Source organism: Aquarana catesbeiana, linkage group LG01 (assembly GCF_042186555.1).
Source record: "Aquarana catesbeiana isolate 2022-GZ linkage group LG01, ASM4218655v1, whole genome shotgun sequence".
Taxonomy (NCBI): domain Eukaryota; kingdom Metazoa; phylum Chordata; class Amphibia; order Anura; family Ranidae; genus Aquarana; species Aquarana catesbeiana.
The window spans coordinates 472,390,953-472,412,525 of NC_133324.1; the positions used below are offsets into that span (position 1 = coordinate 472,390,953).

General features: G+C 43.4%; 1 protein-coding gene across 3 annotated transcripts in view; it reads left to right on the forward strand.

Moving 5' to 3' along the window:
* Positions 1-14,994: 14,994 nt before the first annotated feature.
* TMOD1 (tropomodulin 1) overlaps positions 14,995-21,573 on the forward strand; it is a 132,207-nt gene continuing 125,628 nt past the window's right edge. For 2 of the 3 annotated variants that reach the window (XM_073591240.1, XM_073591242.1), the window contains exon 1: positions 14,995-15,871. The gene's annotated coding sequence lies outside the window, so the exon portion shown is untranslated. Of the gene's footprint in view, positions 15,872-18,501; positions 18,597-21,573 lie in introns of all 3 variants that reach the window. The other variant, XM_073591241.1, reaches the window with a different exon arrangement.

Genomic DNA, 21,573 nt, shown 5'->3' on the forward strand with positions numbered 1-21,573 from the left:
CCAACAACAAATGTTCGATGGAGCATACACAAGGTCGAACTTTCAGCCAACAAGCTCACATCCAACATTTGTTGTCGGAAAATCTGATCGAGGGTACAGGGCTTTAGGTTCTTCTCAGGGCAACTGCCGACTCCTGTGGGGGAAGATGAGTTTGAAACGTGGATGAGTCAGGCCCTGCAGGCCATGGAAGAGTGGGGTGTTCTAGAGGCTGTGAAAGGACAATGACTTAGTGAGAGCCTTCGAGGCCCAGCGGCTGATGTGATCCGTAATCTGAGGATGGGCAAGAAAACTTGTGTTGCCATGGATTACATAGATGCTCTGTATGCTGTACGGGGGGGGAGGGTTGAAACTACCGCAGACTTGATGTACGAATTCAATCACACCCACCAACAGAAGGGGGAGAGTCTGTCCGAATACATCTCTCGAGGATAATCTGATGCAGCATCCTGTCAACTCAAGAGGGGTATTGACCCCAAAGATATTGAGGTTCGCCTGGACTGGGTTCTGAAAGGGGCTCCACCAAATCATCCTATTGTATTAAAGTTACTACTGAAGAGAACTCAAGTGGTACCCACATACCCTGAACTGATAAGAGAAGTACGAGGGGAAAAGGCTCTATTAGAAGAGAAAAGCCAAAGATCGAGAGAAATGGGCTCTATTGCTGGGAACAAAGAGAAAGTGGTGGCTCGAGCTGTTCATGCGGAAATGGATTTCTCGGATGAAGATAGTGGAACTGAGTCTGAACCGGTGGGATTGGCCCTTCCTGACACTAACAAGCCAGTAGCAGAACTCGGGCCAACCAAATTGATGGCTCAGTTAGCTCAGGCCCAAACCCAAATGTATCATGGTCTGATGCGAGTCATGGAGACCCAAGCGAAGGTCCAGGAACAAGGGACTCATCGAGATGAGGAAAAACTGTACCAGGGGCGAGAGAAGAGATGTTATGGGTGTGGAGAGGATGGCATCAGCCCCAAATTACTCACGTAAGTTCTGAGAGCCTTACAAAAAACGACTTTTCCCAAAGCCGGTGGAAAACTTCAGGGGACCTCAATGAAGGAGCTAGTTGAGAGTCCTGAGGGGAAACTGCGCTCCAAAGCCAAGAAAAGAGACAAGAAAAAAAGGGGACGCAAGTCACCTGTTACCTCTACCCCTTTTTTACCTAAACAAGCAAAAGAAACAAAATCCTCAGAGAAGGGAAGACAGAGGCAGGAAATCAATGCACACCTTACTGAACGAATAGTTAGACCAACTCCACCGCCTCCGAGGAGGTTTGTTAGGGCCAAAACTATAGAGCCACCTGTGAGAAACCTATCCAAGAACTTAGTGGGGCCCTCCCCCATAGTCTCGGTACAAGTAGAGGGCATCTATACACAGGCCCTATTGGATACTGGAGCTCAGGTGACACTGCTGTATCGAGACTTTTACCACAAGTACTTGAAGCATATCCCTTTGTGCAAGCTTGAGGAATTAGAGATTTGAGGCACAGGGACCCAGAAGTGCCCATACGACGGATACATACCCATCAAGATAACCTTCGATCCTGCCATGGCTTGAAAACCAGAGACTTTCGATACGCTGGCTGTCCTCTGTCCCCGACCTCTTGGGGCAGGCCAAAATTCCTTATTGATAGGCACCAACACCAACCTTATGAGGAGACTACTCTCTCCTCTGGCTTTGGAGGGCACTCCAGTAGGGAAGATTCATCCTCAGTTGAGGCAGGCGTTGCAGCGAATATTACAAGAGAAGAAGGCACCTGCTGAAGGAGTGGGAAGATTGTAGCAACTGGATACCCATGAACGGGTGTTGCAGCCTGGGGAGAGGGCCTGTCTGAAAGCCACGGTCAAACTGTCATGGGACCAGCCGAGCCCTTACGTGGGGATGGAAGCTGATACAGCAGAGGAGGAGGCTGGAATAGATTTGGTCCCGGAGATCGTATCCACTCGGGCCTTAAGGAGAAGCGGGGGACGAATTCCTGTCAGCGTGAGGAACATCACTAGTCACCCAATCAGCTTAAAGCCCCATATGGTGATCGGGAAAGTGAGTGCTTCCACCCCAGTGGCGGGAGATGGAAGAAGAACCACTGTCCACTGCCCAAATCTACCCTCTGCCTTGGACGAGAGGATCAAAGCTCAGATAGCTCGATAGGAGAAAATGTTCTCCAAGAATGACTTTGATGTGGGCTGTGCCAGGAGTGCTCAACATCGAATTTGATTGAACGAAGATAAGCCTTTTCGAAAAAGGGCCAGGCGAATCCCCTTGTGTGATCTAGAGGATCTTTGAGAGCAGCTGGCTGAAATGAAGAGATCAGGGATCATGGTAGTGAGGAAGAAGAATGGGTCCCTTCGGATGTGCATCGACTACCAAACCTTGAACTGAAGAATTATCCCAGATCAGTACACAACCCCTTGCATAGAAGAAGCCTTACAATGCTTATCAGGGGCCAAATGGTTCAGTGTACTGGATTTAAAGAGTGGATATTACCAGATCCCCATGCATCCAGATGACCAAGAAAAGACGTCCTTCATCAGCCCTCTAGGGTTTTTCGAGTTTGACCGAATGCCACAGGGATTAAGAGGGGCCCCTGCTACTTTCCAGAGACTGATATTGAACACTGTGGGTGATATGAACTTGGTAGAAGTGTTAGTTTATCTCAATGATATCATTTTGTTCGACAGAATGTTGGAGGACCATGAAGCTTGGTTGGAGAAGGTTTTCCAGCGACTACACGCCGAGGGGTTGAAGCTGTCTTTAGAGAAGTGCCTAGGTTCTAACAGACCTCAGTCACATGCCTAGGGCATGTGGTGTCGGCCGAGGGAATAGCAACTGACCCTCAAAAGTTGGAGGCTGTCACTTCATGGCCTCGGCCCAATACCATCACAGAGTTCTTCTTGGGTTTCTGATCATACTATCCAAGATTTGTGAAGAACTTCTCACAGATTGCCCAGCCGTTGACCGAGCTGTTACAGAAGAAAACGGAGGGGGACCAGCAGAAAACCCAGAGGGGAGGGAAGCCTTGTGAGTCTATCCAGGAACAATGGGCAGAGAAATGTGAAAGGTCTTTTGAACGGCTGAAGGAGAGCCTGGTTGAAGCACTGGTGTTGGCCTACGCTGATCCATCAAAACCTTAGGAATTACAAGTGGATGCCAGCAGAGATGGCCTTGGAGGGGTATTGAACCAATAGTCAGAGGGAAAGCTCCATCCAGTGGCCAGAGTCGCAGCCTCACCCCCACACAGTGCCTTGAAAAAGTATTCATACCCCTTGAAATTTTCCACATTTTGTCATGTTACAACCAACAACGTAAATGTACTTTATTGGGACTTTATGTGATAGACCACCACAAAGTGGCACATAATTGTGAAGTGGAAGGAAAATGATAAATGGTTAAACAAAAAAGGAAGAGGAAAGAATGGAACTTATATGAGGTATGTCACTGAATAAATATCTAGTTTATATTGATCATTGAATTGTTTATTAATTCCAAATCCAGTTAAAAAGTATCATAATCTTTGGTAAAAGACATGATATACTGTAGATAACAGTTCACATGTATACACATACAATTATTATACAAAGTAAAATACAACATGATTGGCAGTACAATTTCATAGATCATTCATCCATTAATAATAAACATAAGCAATTGCTCTCAGTGAGCCAAACTTGTCTGGGCATCAGTTAAAAGTGTACTTGACGCACATTTTTTGGCTCAAGCCACTCATCAGGAGTAAAATGCTCTGAAATAAAATTAATAACTTAAAAAATGGTCCAATAGTGACGCCCAACCTATATCCAAGGGAAGACGGGGGACAGGGATGATGATCTCCCCTGGGGCTGAGGTGAGGAATCCCATCCAAACCGGGGACAGCAGCCAGGTGAAGACCAGGCAACCATATCACAACCATGTGAATCTTGTGTGTGCTTGATAACCCACACTGCTCTGCAAGGATATGTAAATGAGACCATGTGAGCTGAATGAACTGTTGATAAGGTGAACCTATACCAGTGACTAAATGGAGGTGATATATGGTGTGTGATTACTGCAGTGAACTTAACCCTTTCATGACTAAGCCTATTTTTGAAATTTGGTGTTTACAAGTTAAAATCCGTATTTTTTGCTAGAAAATTACTTAGAACCCCCAAACATTATATATATTTTTTTAGCAGAGAATCTAGAGAATAAAATGGCGATTGTTGCAATATTTTTTATCACACGGTATTTGTGCAGCGGTGTTTTAAACGCAAATTTTTGGAAAAGTGACACGTTCATGAATTTTAAAAAATCCAAACAGTAAAGTTACCCCAATTTTTTTGTATAATGTGAAAGATGATGTTACGCCGAGTAAATAGATACCAAACATGTCACCCTTTATAATTGCACGTACTCGTGGAATGGCAACAAACTACGGTACCTTTGAATTTCCATAGGCGACGCTTTAAAAATTTGTTACGGTTACCAGGTTTGAGCTACAGAGGAGGTCTAGGGCTAGAATTATTGCTCTCGCTCTGACGATCGCGGTGATACCTCACATGTGTGGTTTGAACACCGTTTACATATGCGGGCGCGACTTCCGTATGCGTTTTCTTCGCTGCGCGAGCTCGCGGGGACAGGGGCACTTTAAAAAAATTTTTTTTATTTTATTTTATTTATTTGTGTACTTTATAAATTGTGTTTAAAATTTTTTTTTTTTTTTTTTTTTACTTTTATTGCTGTCACAAGCAATGTAAACATCCCTTGTGACAGTAATATGTGGTGACAGGTACTCTTTATGGAGGGATGGGGGGTCTAAAAGACCCCCCATCCCTCCTTTACACTTCAAAGTATTCAGATCGCCGAAAACGGCAATTCTGAATACTGTGTACTTTTTTAAATTCGGCGCCATTGGCAGCCGAGTAAACGGGAAGTGACGTCATGACGTCGCTTCCGCGTTTACAACAAGAAGGCTGGAACGAAGCCGCTCGCAGCTTCGTTCCAGTCCGCCCCCACCCGCCGAAGGCAGCCGAACGGACACCGGGCCTCCCGATCGCACGGGAGGCCCGGTAACAGCGGCGGGAGGCGGCGGGAGGGGGGGGATTTCCCCTCCCGCTCCTCCGGTATAACAGCCGAGCGGCTTTTAGCCGCATCGGTTGTTATACACGGGTAGCCGATCGCCCGCTGTAAACAACGGTACTGGGATGATGCCTGCCTGCAGCTGCGGGCATCATCCCGGTATAACCCCGGAAAGCCGAGTACGCATATCTGCGTACGGTCGGCGGTGGAGGGCCACCCTGAAAAAAAAAAAATCACCAAAAATCCTAAAAAAAAATTAAAAAAAAAAATATTAAACTTACCTAAACCCTTGTTGCTAGGTCTTCCTAATCTGCCTCTTCCTATTCTGCGGCGTGTTCTGCTCCTGTGTGTTCCCAGAACACCACGGGGCCACTCGCGCGTGCGCAGTAGGAAACTGGCAGTGAAGCCGCAAGGCTGCACTGACTGTTTCCCTTACTTAGGATGGCGGTGCCGGGACCCGAGAGTCAAGGGGACGGGTCGGCCTCGGGCGGCTGACATAGCGGACACCCAGGACAGGTAAGTACTTATTTAAAGTCAGCAGCTACAGTGTTAGTAGCTGCTGACTTTAAAAATTTTTTTTTCAGGGACAGAATCCTGCTTTAAGTGTGCTAACTAAAAGGACTGCTACCAAAAAAGATGTGTGTGCATGTACCCACCAAAATTAAATCCAAGTCCAAACCCACCATTTGATAACTATGTGCGCTCCATAATGATGGTGAAATATAATAAGTGATACCAAAATAGACCTGAAAAGTGTTATGTGTGTGATATAAATGAGCCTCTGTTACCTTATGTGTATGATTCTGTGAATGTGAACATGTCTGGGATCCCTCATGACCCATGTGGAATGGTCAGCTGGCCAGCCTGAGCCACTCTTATCCCCGGTGAGGGGCGGGTTCCCACCAACGTCATGAAAAAACCCCACCAATGCGGCGGGGAATAGCGACAAGCTTTGGCTTCATCAGCGGCATATGAATCCATTGCAGAACCAAGCAAGTTCCAGCCCCAACTAGATGGGGGGGGGGGGATCCACCCAATGCTCAGGCCTGATGACCCGCTCAGCGGGGCATCAAACCATGACGCCGATGCATAGGAGGCAAGGCCCCAAGCCTATTTAAGGGGGAAAGGGGAAAGGCTGCCATGCATCGCAGCTCTGGAGTTAAAAACCATCCTGTCACCTCCCTCTTTCCCCACAGTGTGGGTTGTTAAGTACACACAAGATTCACATGGTTGTGATATGGTTGCCTGGTCGTCACCTGGCTGCTGTCTCCGGTTTGGATGGGATTCCTCACCTCAGCCCCAGGGGAGATCATCACCCCTGTCCCCCATCCTCCCTTGGATATAGGTTGGGCGTCGCTATTGGACCATTTTGTACATTTTGTAAGTTATAGATTCCCCCCCTTTTTTGAGAGATGATTCCCTTTTTAAAGGGTATCCTATATTTATAGATATATCCTATACTTATAGATATGTTATTGATTTAATTTCAGAGCATTTTACTCCTGATGAGTGGCTTGAGCAATGGAACGTGCGTCGAGTACACTTTGAACTGATGCCCAGACAAGTTTGGCTCACATGACTTTTTTTTTAATTGCATTTTAGTGTAAATATGAGATCTGAGGTCTTTTTGACCCCAGTTCTCATATTTAAGACGTCCTGTCATGCTTTTTTCTATTACAAGGGATATTTACATTCCTTGTAATAGGAATAAAAGTGACACTATTTTTTTTTTTTTAAACAGCGTAAAAATAAATAAAATAATGTAAAATAAATAATAAAAATAAAAAAAATGTTCAAAAAACCCCCGTCCCGACGAGCTCGCGCGCGCGCAGAAGCGAACGCATACGCGAGTAGCGCCCGCATATGAAAACGGTGGTCAAACCACACATGTGAGGTATCGCTGTGACCACTAGAGCGAGAGCAATAATTCTAGCTCTAGACCTCCTCTGTACCGCAAAACATGCAACCTGTACAATTTTTTAAACGTCGCCTATGGAGATTTTTGAGGGTAAAAGTTTGACGCCATTTCACGAGCGGGCGCAATTTTGAAGCGTGACATATTGGGTATCAATTTACTTGGCGTAACATTATATTTCACAATATAAAAAAAAATGGGCTAACTTTACTTTTGTCTTATTTTTTTATTCAAAAAAGTGATTTTTTTCCAAAAAAAGTGCGCTTTAAGACCGCTGCGCAAATACAGTGCAAAAAAAAAAGTATTGCAACGACCGCCATTTTATTCTCTAGGGTGTTAGAAGAAAAAAATATATAATGTTTGGGGGTTCTAAGTCATTTTCTAGCAAAAAAACCTGTTTTAAACATGTAAACACCTAAAATTCAAAACGAGGCTGGTCCTTAAGTGGTTAATGGATGAATGATCTATGAAATTTTACTGCCAATCATGTTGTATTTTACTTTGTATAATAATTGTATGTGTATACAAATGAGCTGTTATTTACAGTAAATCATGTCTTTTACCAAACATTATTGATACTTTTTGACTGGATTTGGACTTAATAAACAATTTAATGATCAATATAAACTAGATATTTATTCAGTGACATGCCTCATATAAAGTCCCATTCCTTCCTCTTCCTTTTTTGTTTAAACATATATTAGGGATGGAGGTTTGCCACTGTTATGATTGAGTTGTGTCAGGTCACATTATTACAATGATAAATGGTTTTAATTTTTTTTTTTCAAATAAATATCTGAAAAGTGTTATGTGCATTAGGTTATAAAAAAATATCCCAAGCTTTGAACATCTCACAGAGCAATGTTTAATCCATCATCTGAAAATGGAAAGAGTATTACACAACTGCAAACCTACCAAGACATGGCCGTCCACCTAAACTGACAGGCCGGGCAAGGAGAGCATTAATCAGAGAAGCAGCCAAGAGGCCCATGGTGACTCTGGAGGAGCTGCAGAGATCCACAGCTCAGGTAGGGGAATCTGTCCACAGGACAACTATTAGTCATGCACTCCACAAATCTGGCCTTTATGGAAGAGTGGCAAGAAGAAAGCCATTGTTGAAAGAAAGCCATAAGAAGTCCCGTTCACAGTTTGCGAGAAGTCATGTGAGGGACACAGCAAACATGTGGAAGAAGGTGCTCTGGTCAGATGAGACCAAAGTTGAACTTTTTGGCCTAAAAACTAACACTGCATATCACCCTGAACACACCATCCCCACCGTGAAACATGGTGGTGGCAGCATCTTGTTGTGGGGATGCTTTTCTTCAGCAGGGACAGAGAAGCTGGTCAGAGTTGATGGGAAGATGGATGGAGCCAAATACAGGCAATCTTAGAAGAAAACCTGTTATGCCCTGTACACACGATTGGATATTGATCGGACATTCCGACAACAAAATCCATGGATTTTTTCAGACGGATGTTGGCTCAAACTTGTTTTGCGTACACACGGTCGCACAAAGTTGTCAGAATTTCCGCTCGCTAAGAACGCGGTGACGTACACCATGTACGACGAGACTAGAAAAGGCCAGTTCAGAACCAAGTGCGCACCCTTTGGGCTCCTTTTGCTAATCTTGTGTTAGTAAAAGTTTGGTGAGAGATGATTCGTGCTTTTTCAGACTCGTGGTTTTCAGATCGTTTTCTGCGGTTCAGTTTGTGCTTGTGGGTTTGTATCTGCTCTTCAGTGCGTGCAAGCAAGCTACGCGTGACTTTGTCATTGTGTTCTTGTTTGTTCATTACTGTTTTTCAGGTCACTCTTCACAGGCCTTGCTGTTCTTCAGTGCGTTCTGTTACTTCGTTCTGAGCAGCCGACCATTTTCTAGCCATGTTTCGTATGCGTACTCCTCGTAGAGTTCGTGCTGTGTGGGGGCTTGGTGTTGGGGTCCTGACCTTGACACAAGTCCAGTCCATGAACAGGGTGGGGAGGAGTTCATGGACCAAGAATTGGTTGCTTCAGCGTGACCAGTTCTCTCATATGCCTTTGCTCCATGAGATCCGTGAGAATAATCCTGATGATTTCAGAAACTTTCTCCGGATGGCGGACCCTGTATTTCACCGTTTGTTGGCTTTGCTGACCCCCTATATCAGCAGGCAGGATACCTGCATGAGGCAAGCCATCACTCCAGAGCAGAGGCTCATCGCTACCCTGCGGTACTTGGCGACGGGGAGAAGCCTGCAAGTTCTCGACAGGCATCCCCCCCCAGGCTCTGGGAATTATTATCCCAGAGACCTGTTCTGCCATCATCCAGGTCCTGCAGAAGGAGTATATGAAGGTAAGATTTTTATCCTTTAATATCACATTTTATTGTATTTAATGTTTGATAATATATTGTATTTCTTTCCTCATTCCCTAATTACCATGATTGAAATATGCTGTGAATGTCCCCTTTCTCCTCATGCATGCTGGATTTTTATGTCATTATCTTTGTTGTCCTTCATACATATTTGCCTTCACTTACCTCCCCAGTATGGTCTCCTGCCCTATATTCACCTCATGTAGTCACTTAACAATGTATTTTATCAGCTCCATAGTAGTGTTTTACCCCAAACACCCCTAAAATGTTTTGAAATGTGATTGGTGCTTCAAATTCAGGCAGAGTGCCAGAGGCTTTTTTTTGGGGGTCCCCAAATCATTTTGAACCCTCCCTCCCCCCAACTGCTAAGTCAGCTGATACCAATTCTCTATCTATCCTCAATCATCTATCTGCTGACTTTGCCAAACCCATACACACTATACCCATCTCTTTTGTGCTCAGATTTATGGATGAATTCCCCAAAGCATGTAGTGCAAGGGCCTGCCTGTATACTTTCCAATGGTACTGTTTAAAGTTTGGGTATCCTATTATTATCTTGATAGGTAATAGCAGAATGTCCAAATGTGCTAAAATGTGTACAGTGTGTATTTATATCTTTGTATTATGACACTTCTTACCTGTCCAGTGGGCTGTCAATAGTGTAACTAAGGAGGGTCTGTTCAAAGTAATACACATTATATAGGCATTCATCTCTCAATGAAGTGGAGAGGGTTACCTGTCCAAGAGTCCCCCCCTCCCTATAATGTTAGAAATGGACCATGAGAGGGGGGGGGGAATCTGATAGGTGTACCTTATACTTTGGTCTTTAAAAATTCCCATAAATAAATGGTACTTGGTTACTAGATGTTATTATTGATCACTAATTGCTAAGAAAGTGTTTTACATATCAATAGACAGTAGTGGCCAAAAATAATTGAGACAAGAATGAAAAATGCTGGGCTCAGAAGGATAGTCTATTATATTTGTTAACATTCAATTTGCAACAATCATGAGCTGAAAACTGTGTGTGATTGATGAATAAAAAAACTATGTCCTTTTTCATACACAGGAAGACCTCAGCCAGGAGGAGGCTGTGGAATGTGCCACACAGGAGGAGGCTGTGGAATGTGGCAGCCAGGAGGAGGCGGGGGTAAGTGGCAGCCAGGAGGAGGCGGGGGTAAGTGGCAGCCAGGAGGAGGCGGGGCTAAGTGGCAGCCAGGAGAAGCCTGGGCCCAGTCGTAGCCTGACCAAATTGCAGGTTCCTCCCCTCCGCCTTCCATACAAAAGACCCAGGAAGGGGAGTCACGTGCAGGATTCAGCGCTCAGGCTCATTCAGGAGGCTTCTGTGTCTCTCAGAGCCTTACCCACTCCTGAAGAGGCCTTTGCCTGCATGGCTGCCACCAAACTGCAGGCCATGCAGGAGGGTCAACGCAAGCTGTGTGAGGACCTTCTGTATAAAGTCCAAAGTAAGGGGGTGAGTGGCGAAATCACACCCAATACCCACCTGAGTGAGTTGGCCCATCCCCCTCCTTCTCCGCCTGCTGCCAGAACTCCACCACCACAGCCACAGCATGGAAGGAAGCATGGAAGGAAGACCAGAGAGTGATGACCTGGGTTCAGTCTGGTCTGACAGAAGAAGCAGTCTCTTGTATGACCACAGCCTGGGGACACAGATGTCATCTGCTGTTTTCCGGATCTCTGGGACTTCTGGACCAGACTGCACTCCCTTAGATATGGACTCCTCAGGCCACCAATTTTGCTGTAAAAGAATTGATGTGTGCCCTGGGGGCCAAAGGCTTCACCAATTTCTGCTGTTTCTCCAGCGTTGCCTCCCTCTTTGGTTGTGAGCCCTTAATAAAGGAATTTTTGTTTCAATTATACTCGCCTATGTGTGTTTTCCTTAAAAAAAAAACAGTTTGTTGGTGAGGAGGCGGGTACATTTCAAAATACAATGTGAAATTAACAAGGGACACCAACACCAAACAATCTCATTGAGATGAAATAATACAAGATAATAATGGTGTTGTGGTAACTTGACACACAAAACACACACAAAAATATTCTGGAGTAAAAACCAAAAAAAAAGAAAAAAAAAAAAGCCTTGAAAAAAATACAAACCCAAAAAAAAAAAAATGTAAAAATTAAAAACAACCGAAAAAAAAATTGGTCAGATGTGACAAATCAAAATATATTGAGGGAATCCCGATAAAGAATAAAGAAAGAAGTTTGTGAGAAGTCTGTGTGAATATGAGCAGCAAAACTACTTCATTCTTCTCACATTATAAAGATGAACAGAGTGCGCTGTATTAAACTATTTAAAACATTGCAGCGTGACGAAAGTGCTGTATCCATTCCGAACGCTCATTTTATCAGACCGAGCTGTTCCGTCTCGGAATTTCTTCTGAGTATGCGTGGCACTTTGTGCGTCGGAACTGGCCACACATGGTCGGAATTGACGCGATCGGATTTTGTTGTCGGAAAATTTTATAGCCTGCTCTCAAACTTTGTGTGTCGGAAAATCCGATGGTATATGTCCGATGGAGCCCACACACGGTCGGAATATCTGACAACACGCTCCGTCGGAAAATCCGACCGTGTGTACGGGGCATTAGAGTATGCAAAAGACTTGAGACTGGGATGGTGGTTCACCTTCCAGCAACATACAGCCAGAGCTACAAAGGAATGGTTTAGATCAAAGCATATTCATGTGTTAGAATGGCCCAGTCAAAGTCCAGACCTAAATCCAATTGAGAATCTGTGGCAAGACTTGAAACTTGCTGTTCACAGACACTCTCCATCCAATCTGACAGAGCTTGAGCTATATTGCAAAGAAGCATAGGCAAAAATGTCACTCTCTAGATGTGCAAAGCTGGTAGAGAGACATACCCAAAAAGACTTGCAGCTGTAATTGCAGTGAAAGGTGGTTCTACAAAGTATTGACTCAGGGGGGCGCCATACAAATGCACGCCACACTTTTCACATATTTATTTGTAAAAAAAATTGAAAACCATTTATCATTTTCCTTCCACTTCACAATTATGTGCCACTTTGTGTTGGTCTATCACATAAAATCCCAATTAAATACATTTAAGTTTTTGGTTGTAACATGACAAAATGTGGAAAATTTCAAGGGGTGTGAATCCTTTTTAAGGCACTGTATATATACAGTATACAGTGGGGATGGAAAGTATTCAGACCCCCTTAAATTTTTCACTCTTTGTTATATTGCAGCCATTTGCTAAAATCATTTAAGTTAATTTTTTTCCTCATTAATGTACACACAGCACCCCATATTGACAGAAAAACACAGAATTGTTGTCATTTTTGCAGATTTATTACAAAAAAAAAATTGAAATATCACATGGTCCTAAGTATTCAGACCCTTTGCTCAGTATTTAGTAGAAGCACCCTTTTGATCTAATACAGCCATGAATCTTTTGGGAAAGATGCAACAAGTTTTTCACACCTGGATTTGGGGATCCTCTGCCATTCCTCCTTGCAGATCCTCTCCAGTTCTGTCAGGTTGGATGGTAAAAGTTGGTGGACAGCCATTTTTAGGTCTCTCCAGAGATGGTTTAAGTCAGGGCTCTGGCTGGGCCATTCAAGAACAGTCACGGAGTTGTTGTGAAGCCACTCCTTCGTTATTTTAGCTGTGTGCTTAGGGTCATTGTCTTGTTGGAAGGTAAACCTTCGGCCCAGTCTGAGGCCCTGAGCACTCTGGAGAAGGTTTTCATCCAGGATATCCCTGTACTTTCCCGCATTCATCTTTTCCTTGATTGCAACCAGTCATCCTGTCCCTGCAGCTGAAAAAACACCCCCACAGCATGATGCTGCCACCACCATGCTTCACTGTTGGGACTGTATTGGACAGGTGATGAGCAGTGCCTGGTTTTCTCCACACATACTGCTTAGAATTAAGGCCAAAAAGTTCTATCTTGGTCTCATCAGACCAGAGAATCTTATTTCTCACCATCTTGGAGTCCTTCAGGTGTCTTTTTGTAAACTCCATGCAGGCTTTCATGTGTCTTGCACTGAGGAGAGGCTTCCATCGGGCCACTCTGCCATAAAGCCCCAACTGGTGGAGGGCTGCAGTGATGGTTGACTTTCTACAACTTTCTCCCATCTCCCGACTGCATCTTTGAAGCTCGGCCACAGTGATCTTTGGGTTCTTCTTTACCTCTCTCACCAAGGCTCTTCTTCCCCGATAGCTCAGTTTGGCCGGACAGCCAGCTCTAGGAAGGGTTCTGGTCATCCCAAAGGTCTTCCATTTAAGGATTATGGAGGCCACTGTGCTCTTAGGAACCTTAAGTTCAGCTGAAATTTTTTTGTAAACTTGGCCAGATCTGTGCCTTGCCACAATTCTGTCTCTGAGCTCTTCAGGCAGTTCATTTGACCTCATGATTCTCATTTGCTCTGACATGCACTGTGAGCTGTAAGGTCTTATATAGACAGGTGTGTGGCTTTCCTAATCAAGTTCAATCAGTATAATCAAACACAGCTGGACTCAGATGAATGTGTAGAACCATCTCAAGGATGATCAGAAGAAATGGACAGCACCTGAGTTAAATATATGAATGTCACAGCAAAGGGTCTGAATACTTAGGACCATGTGATATTTCAATTTTTCTTTTTTAATAAATCTGCAAAAATGTCAACAATTCTGTGTTTTTCTGTCAATATGGGGTGCTGTGTGTACATTAATGAGGAAAAAAATGAACTTAAATGATTTTAGCAAATGGCTGCAATATAACAAAGAGTGAAAAATGTAAGGGGGTCTGAATACTTTCTGTCCCCACTGTATATGCCTTACAACCCAGACAAGAATTGCTGCTAACACCTTCCCAGTGTGTTCACTGAAAACACCACATATATCTACTACAACATAAAATAAGTGCAGCGCAATAGGGTAGAAATGTATGTTATACACACACACAGTGGCGGTGTATGGGCCATATCCATGCGTCTGGTCCCTATGCAGGATGCTGGATGCATGAATTCCAATGGGGGGGGAGGGGGGGGGTTTGAAGCATGTGATTGGAACCAGAGGCTCTAACACGTTTCAAAAAAGGATGGGCTTGGGGCGCAGAGCACTGCGAACCGAGCCCACTCAGTTATGTGAAATAGCAAATGAATATTTGGCTGTGGGTGCACTGATTGCTGCCCCCCTAATTAAATTACCACCAGCTGCCACAGTACACACATTAAACAAAATGTAAAGTATAGTGCATGAGATGGGTGTAGCACAATACAATGTAAATATAAACTATACTCATTGATCAGACTACACTCTGGAGAACTTGTGACAAAAAGCAAACATAATAATGTACCTTTTGATCACAAGTTCTGCAGAGTGTAGTCTGATCAATGAGTATAGTTTATATTCACATTGTATTATGCTACACCCATCTCATGCATTATATTTTCAATTTTGTTTAATGTGTGTATAACATACATTTCTACCTTATTGCGCTGCACTTATTTTATGTTGTAACATACACTTATTGGGAATTTATTTTTACCACAAATATGTAGCAGAATACATATTGGCCTAAGTTTGTGAAGAAATTCGATTTTTAGAATTTTTTTATTGGATATGTTTTATAGCAGAAAGTAAAAAATATATATTTTTTTTTTTTCTAAATTGTCATTTTTGTTTTGTTTAAAGTGCAAAAAAAAAACAAAAAAACGCAGTGGTGATCAAATACCACCAAAAGAAAGCTCTATTTGTGAGGAAAAAATACACAAATTTTATTTGGGTACAGTGTTGCATGACTGCGCAGTTGTCAAAGTAACGTTGTCCTGTATCGCAAAAGATGGCCTGGTCATGAAGGGGGGTAAATCTTAGGTCAAGTGGTTATATATATCAAGTCCAACACCGAGTTAATCAGGGGCGGCCCATCCATTAAGGGCGCATGGGCGCCGCCCACACCCCCGTCCATCGCTGCCTCTCCTATCCATGCGTCCGGCCCCTTTCAAAATTTTGAAAAAAACAAAACAAAAAAAACAATATTTCTTACTTTCTGTTATAAAACATATCCAATTAAAAAAAGAAAAAAACAATAGGTGGATATTAATTGGTTTGTGCAAAAGTTATAGCGTTTACAAACTATGGGATATATACTGGCATTTTTATTTATTTATTTCTAAAAAAAAGAAATACATAAAAAGACCTGATTATTATTAACACTTCATCCAATAGAAGCCCGCAGTAACTGTAAACAGCCTTCTTCATAGGAACAAAGAACATTCCTGGGGATGCTGTAGAAGTAGACGCTGTGAAAGCCATCACCTGGTATGGCGCCCCCTAGCGGTGCACCCAGTAGAAGCGCAGCCTTCCATCCCTGATAATAAGGCACACTACATCGGAGCGGAGCCCAGGCGGTGACGTCAGTTGAGTGACAGCTGCAGTGGCCGCAGATGCCTGGCGGAGGGTTCAGCTGCTGAGTTCCTCTAACAATACTTGTCCGGGAGTCTGCTGCATACAAGTCCTCCATAAGGACAAGTTCATCCCGCCTCTGTGCTCATCCTCTGTCTTTAAGCCTTCACTGCTTCAGCCAGGGTAAGGATAGATCTGATTTTATTTACAATGGGTGCTATCTTACTTCTCCTGCCTTGTGGGTTTAATACTGAGCCAGGCCATATCTGGTCAAAATATTCAGTTGTCACCAAAGGGGGGACTGTGCGGCTTCTCTATAAATAGAAGACAGTGATCTGCTACATGGGGACAATGCATGTTTGTGTGAGTGTGGAGTGCCTGGGATGGGATGCCCCGCACACCAAACATGTCTAATACTGGGATCTAATACTTTCCTATGACTTCTCATCATTATTCCACAACACTTATTATTAAAGGGAATGTCCATCATGTGTTCCCTTCAATGTTTAATATCCAGCTATCTGACAGGTGTACATGGCTTTATACACACCTCCATGTACACTAAACTACTTTTAATAAACATGCAAACATGTATTATATTGCAGCTTACCAGTTCTTAGATGTGACGGCTGCATTCATTTTCCTTCATAGGCTTCCTTTCCCTTATTTTTAACAGGTGATCCAGTACGTAAGTCTGTTGTTTTTCAAAAGAACAAGCTTTCTTCCAGATGTATCCATTTACAGCAGGGGTCTCCAAACTTTCTAAGACTCTGGGGGGGGGCAGACTGTGGCCAATGGGAGTAGAAAAGGTCCCGATGTCAGAGGAAATACACAATTCGCCATCTTTGGTGTCAGTGGGAGGAATTGTGCTCCTTTGTTGGTGTTGGTGGGAGGAATTGTGCCCCATCATTGGTGTCGTCTTGCCCGATTGTTGGTGTCATTGGGAGGAATTGTGCCCCATCGTTGGTGCAATTGGGAGGAATTGTGCCCCATCATTGGTGTCGTCTTGCCTAATTGTTGGTGTAATTGGAAGGAATTGTGCCCCTTCACTGGTCTCAGGGGGCATTATGCTCCATTGTTGGTATCAGTGGATGAAATAGTGCCCCAAGGGCCTGATAAAAGCAAGCAAAGTGCCATATCTGGCCCCTGAGCCGCAGTTTGGAGACCACTAGTTTACAGGGATGAGACAAACCATTTACCAATGACAGGGGTGCTTACAATGATCAGCTTTTATTTACTCTTGTAAAACATTTAGGCTCCATTCACACTGGTGCAACTTGTCATGCGAATTTGGACACATAGGGAGTTATTTACTAAAACTGTAAAGTACAAAATCTGGTGCAACTCTGTATAGAAACCAATCAGCTTCCAGGTTTTATTGCCAAAGCTTGATTGAACAAGCTGAATTTAGAAGCTGATTGGCTACCATGCACAGCTGCACTAGAATCTGAGTGCTCCAGTTTTATTAAATCTCCTCCATAAAGTCACATGACAAGTTGCAGCCCATTGTTTTCAATGGCACCTGTTCAAATCGGTGCGACTCAAAGTCGCAGTGATTTTGAAAAGGTGCCTGCACTACTTTGATGTGACTTTTGAAGCGACTTAGTGCCAGAGAATGTAAAATCGCATCAAAGTCACACTCCACAGTCACACTGGATATTGTGCGACTTTGGAGTCACACAAGCGTGAATGGAGCCTTATCCTAAAAGAAAAAGAAATTGTTGTTGTAACTGTTTATAAAATGTGAGCTGGAGTTTGGCTTCAATTTGTTAGTGTATTTAAATCTGCTAGTACATCTCACACATCCCTTCTCCCAGATTGACAATGCTGCTGTCTGCTGTGCCCCCTGTGCTTCTTCATCCAGAGTAGGGGCACTCTAATACAGGAGGTGTGTTACTGACCAGATCACCAGGTGAAAACAGAGGGAAAACAGCATAAAAAAAAGAAAACGAATGCAGCCACCACAGCTAAGGATTGGTAAGCTGCAATATATTACATTTTCTGCTTTGGGTTTATTACAGCTCTACCTATCCCAACATGTAATATATTGTAGCTTACCAATCCTTAGATGTGGTGGCTGCATTAGTGTCTTTATGGACCTTGATTTGTGCACTGGTGCGCAGTCATGTTGGAACAGATAGAGGCCATCTCCAAACAAAGTTGGGAGCATGAAATTGTCCAAAATGTCTTGGTATGCTGATGTCTTAAGAGTTCCCTTCACTGTAACTAAGGGGCCAAGCCCAACCACTGAAAAACAACCCCCACACCATAATCCCGCGTCCACCAAATGATTTGAACCAGTGCACAAAGCAAGGTCCATAAAGACATAGATGAGTGAGTTTGGGGTGGAGGAACTTGACTGGCCTGCACAGAGTCCTGACCTCAACCTGATAGAACACCTTTGGGATGAATTAGAGCGGAGACTGCGAGCCAGGCCTTCTCGTCCAACATCAGTGCCTGAACTCACAAATGCGCTTTTGGAAGAATGGTCAAACATTCCAATAGACACACTCCTAAGCCTTGTGGACAGCCTTCCAAGAAGAATTGAAGCTGTTATAGCTGCAAAGGGTGGGCCAACTCAATATTGAATCCTACGGACTAAGACTGGGATGCCAATAAAGTTCATGTGCATGTAAAGACAGGTGTCCCAATACTTTTGACAATATAGTGTATATTTGTATGACAATTTAAAACAGTTTATTGGAATAATTATTTTTTTATTTTTACTCTGTATTCCAAAGGCTTTTTTTTTTTTAATTTTTTTTTTTTTTTTTTGCTTTTTGCTTCTTTTTTATTTTATATGTGACCAGCAGCAGAGGACCAGGAGCTCTTCCTGCCACAGTTTCCCTACAGACAGACTGGGAAAGATCTTAGTCATGTGACAGCTGTATATCAATTAGGAAATAAGGTACTTAGATTTTTTTTTTAATAAAATAATTTTAGTGCCATCATTCACATACAGAAAGAGAAGGGATAATGTAAATTAAACAGTGTGTATTTAGTATCACTTTAATTTTAAAAGCTGAGAAGTCGCGGGGGGGGGGGGGGGGGGGGAGCAGCAGTAGGACAGAAGGACTTGGCGTAGTACATACATCATGTGTACCTTAAAGAATTTTTCTTGGGCATGTGTAGCATGCCCAGTGTCCTAAACTACTTAATGTGTTTAGCTATAAAAAAAAAAGATGCTAAAGGTTTAATACTTCTTTAACCACTTCAATACCAGCCACTTATACACCTTTCTGCCCAGACCAATTTTCAGCTTTCAGCGCTGTCACAGTTTGAATGACAATTGCGTGGTCATCCATTACTGTACCCAAACTAAATTTTTATCACTTTGTTCCCACAAATAGAGCTTTCTTTTGGTGGTATTTGATCACCTCTCCGGTTTTTATTTCTTGCTAAACAAATAAAAAAAGACCAAAAATTGTGAAAAAAATAAAAGTTTTGCTTTTGTTTCTGTTAAAAAATGTTGTAAATAAGTACGTTTTCTCTTTCACTGATGGACACTGATAAGGCAGCACTGACAGGCACTGATAAGGCGGCACCGATGAGGTGCAACCAATGAGCGGGCACTGACGGGCACTGACGATGGGCACTGATATGCAGGACTTATGGGCATTGATAGGCGGCACTGATGGGCACTCATGGGTGGCACTGGGTGGCACTGGTGGTCACTGATAGGCGACACTGCTAGGCACTGAAAGTCTGCAAAGATGGGTTCTTATGAGTGGCACTGATGGGCACTGATAGGTGGCACTGATGGGCACTGATACGAGGCACTGCTAAGCATCCCTGGTGGCACTGGCATTGGTAGGCATTGTGAGTGGGCACTGATTGGCAGCTGCCTGGGCACAGATTAGTATTTCCCTGGGGGTCTAGGGGGCATACCTGGTGGTCCAGTGTGGATGGCATGGCTTCCCTGGTGGTCCTGGGTGGGATCCGAGGGGGGGCTCTGCTGATAAACAATCAGCACAGACCCCCCCTGGACATGGCTGATCATGTGGTAAAGAGTCTCTGTCAGAGACTCTTTACCTAGATCGGTGTTGCGGGGTGTCAGACTGACACCCCGCAACAACGATCGCCGCGATGCGCACCCCCGGGGGCGCGCAGCAGCTCAATATCCTGAGGACGTCATATGACGCCCAGTCAGCATATTGAAACCACTTTGCAGCCATCATTCTGCTATATGGCGGGCAGCAAGTGGTTAAGGAAAGATGAAAAATAGCAGATTTACTGGCCAGATCACCAGATGAAAATAAATGGAAAAAAAAAGCCTAAAAAAGGGAAAACTAATGCAGCCACCACAATTAAGGATTTTTATCATACGTTAATTTTTATTTTTATAACATTATATATATATATATATATATATATATATATATATATATATATTAATACATGTTAGTACAATGTTAATATATGAATACATTTTGGGGTTTGGATACTTACTAACATTGATCTCATGCTGCCGATAAGTGTTTAGTGAGGCCGGCCTGTAAAATGATGCTTGCTCATTGACAAACATTGGTAAACCTGGCAGTGCTCAGGATGTAGTTTAGTAAGGATTGTCGATGAAATACCTAAGCTGTTCTAAATAATTCTAAGTAAAAGGACTGTACAAATTGGACACTGGTGTTGAAAAGCACACATTGAGTATCAAATATTTTTATTGGTTCCATTCATCTGTTACAATGTTATGAACTAATGTCCTCACAAACAGTTTTTAATACTGTCGTGGAAATTCCACTATCCGCTGTCTGTAATCCATGTCACTTTCAGCCCTTTGGTATAATGCATCTTAGTAGGACCCTGTTTCCCGTATCTTCTCAAGTAACACAGACATGACCACCAACCAATGAACAATGATTAGGGGAGTCTTATGGGCGTGTCTGGACAGGGGCAGTGTGTATGATTTTCCGCCCCCTGTCTCTGTAAGCCATCATCTTCAGCTAGACAAAGAAAGCCGAATGGCTGGCTTTGAAATCATGAATGCTCCTCCCTGACCATAACAAATCAAAGACTGCCGTTTTTACCGTTGGCGTGAATCCTTATTCTGCATTGTTCAGAGAACAACACATACCCAGATTATTCTATCATTCCTGAGGATGGGAGATTATCTGCAGGAACACGCCATAGCCCCCCCCCATGTGCTGATCAGACACACAGGGGCACACAAGCGTACATCCCCTCATAACCGATAATGTCTTTGCAGAACGAACATCCCCCCCCCAGACGATCGTCTATGCATTGCACAGGGGCCCTTCTCTGGCGGACATATCCTCACTCCGCAAACACCTCTCTGCATCCACAGAAAGCTTTTCACTACCAAAACGGATCTCAACTAGTGCCAGTCTGCCCCAGTCCGCTCTTTAGAGCGGGCTGCAGGAGAACTAACACTGGGAGACACTGTGACAATACATATTAAATACGTCCTAATAAAATTTCCACAACAATACGTTTTTTTTCCAGCCTAGCTGAACTTCTGGCTAGCATTTTCAAACACAGTTAAGATTTCTGTATGTGAACCTGTTAACAGATTAGTTATTTTACATTGTAGAGCCATTTTTGTGATCCAAATACCTCTGCCAGACAATACTGCCAGGTAGCCTGGATCAGGGCCCACTCCAGGCAATTAAAGCGTTTGTGAAGGCAAAACGTATTTATTATTACAGGTATTAATATACAGTATTGCTGACAATTTACACAGCGTATTACATGCTATAGATTCATATCAGTCCCTGTCAAGGAGCTTACAATCCAAGGTCCCCATCATACATACTAGGGCTAACTTAGACAGGACACCACTTTATCCCATATGCCATGTTGTATGTGCCCTATTTTGCAACATTTGTTTCCATATGCCATGCAATATGTTACCTATTATG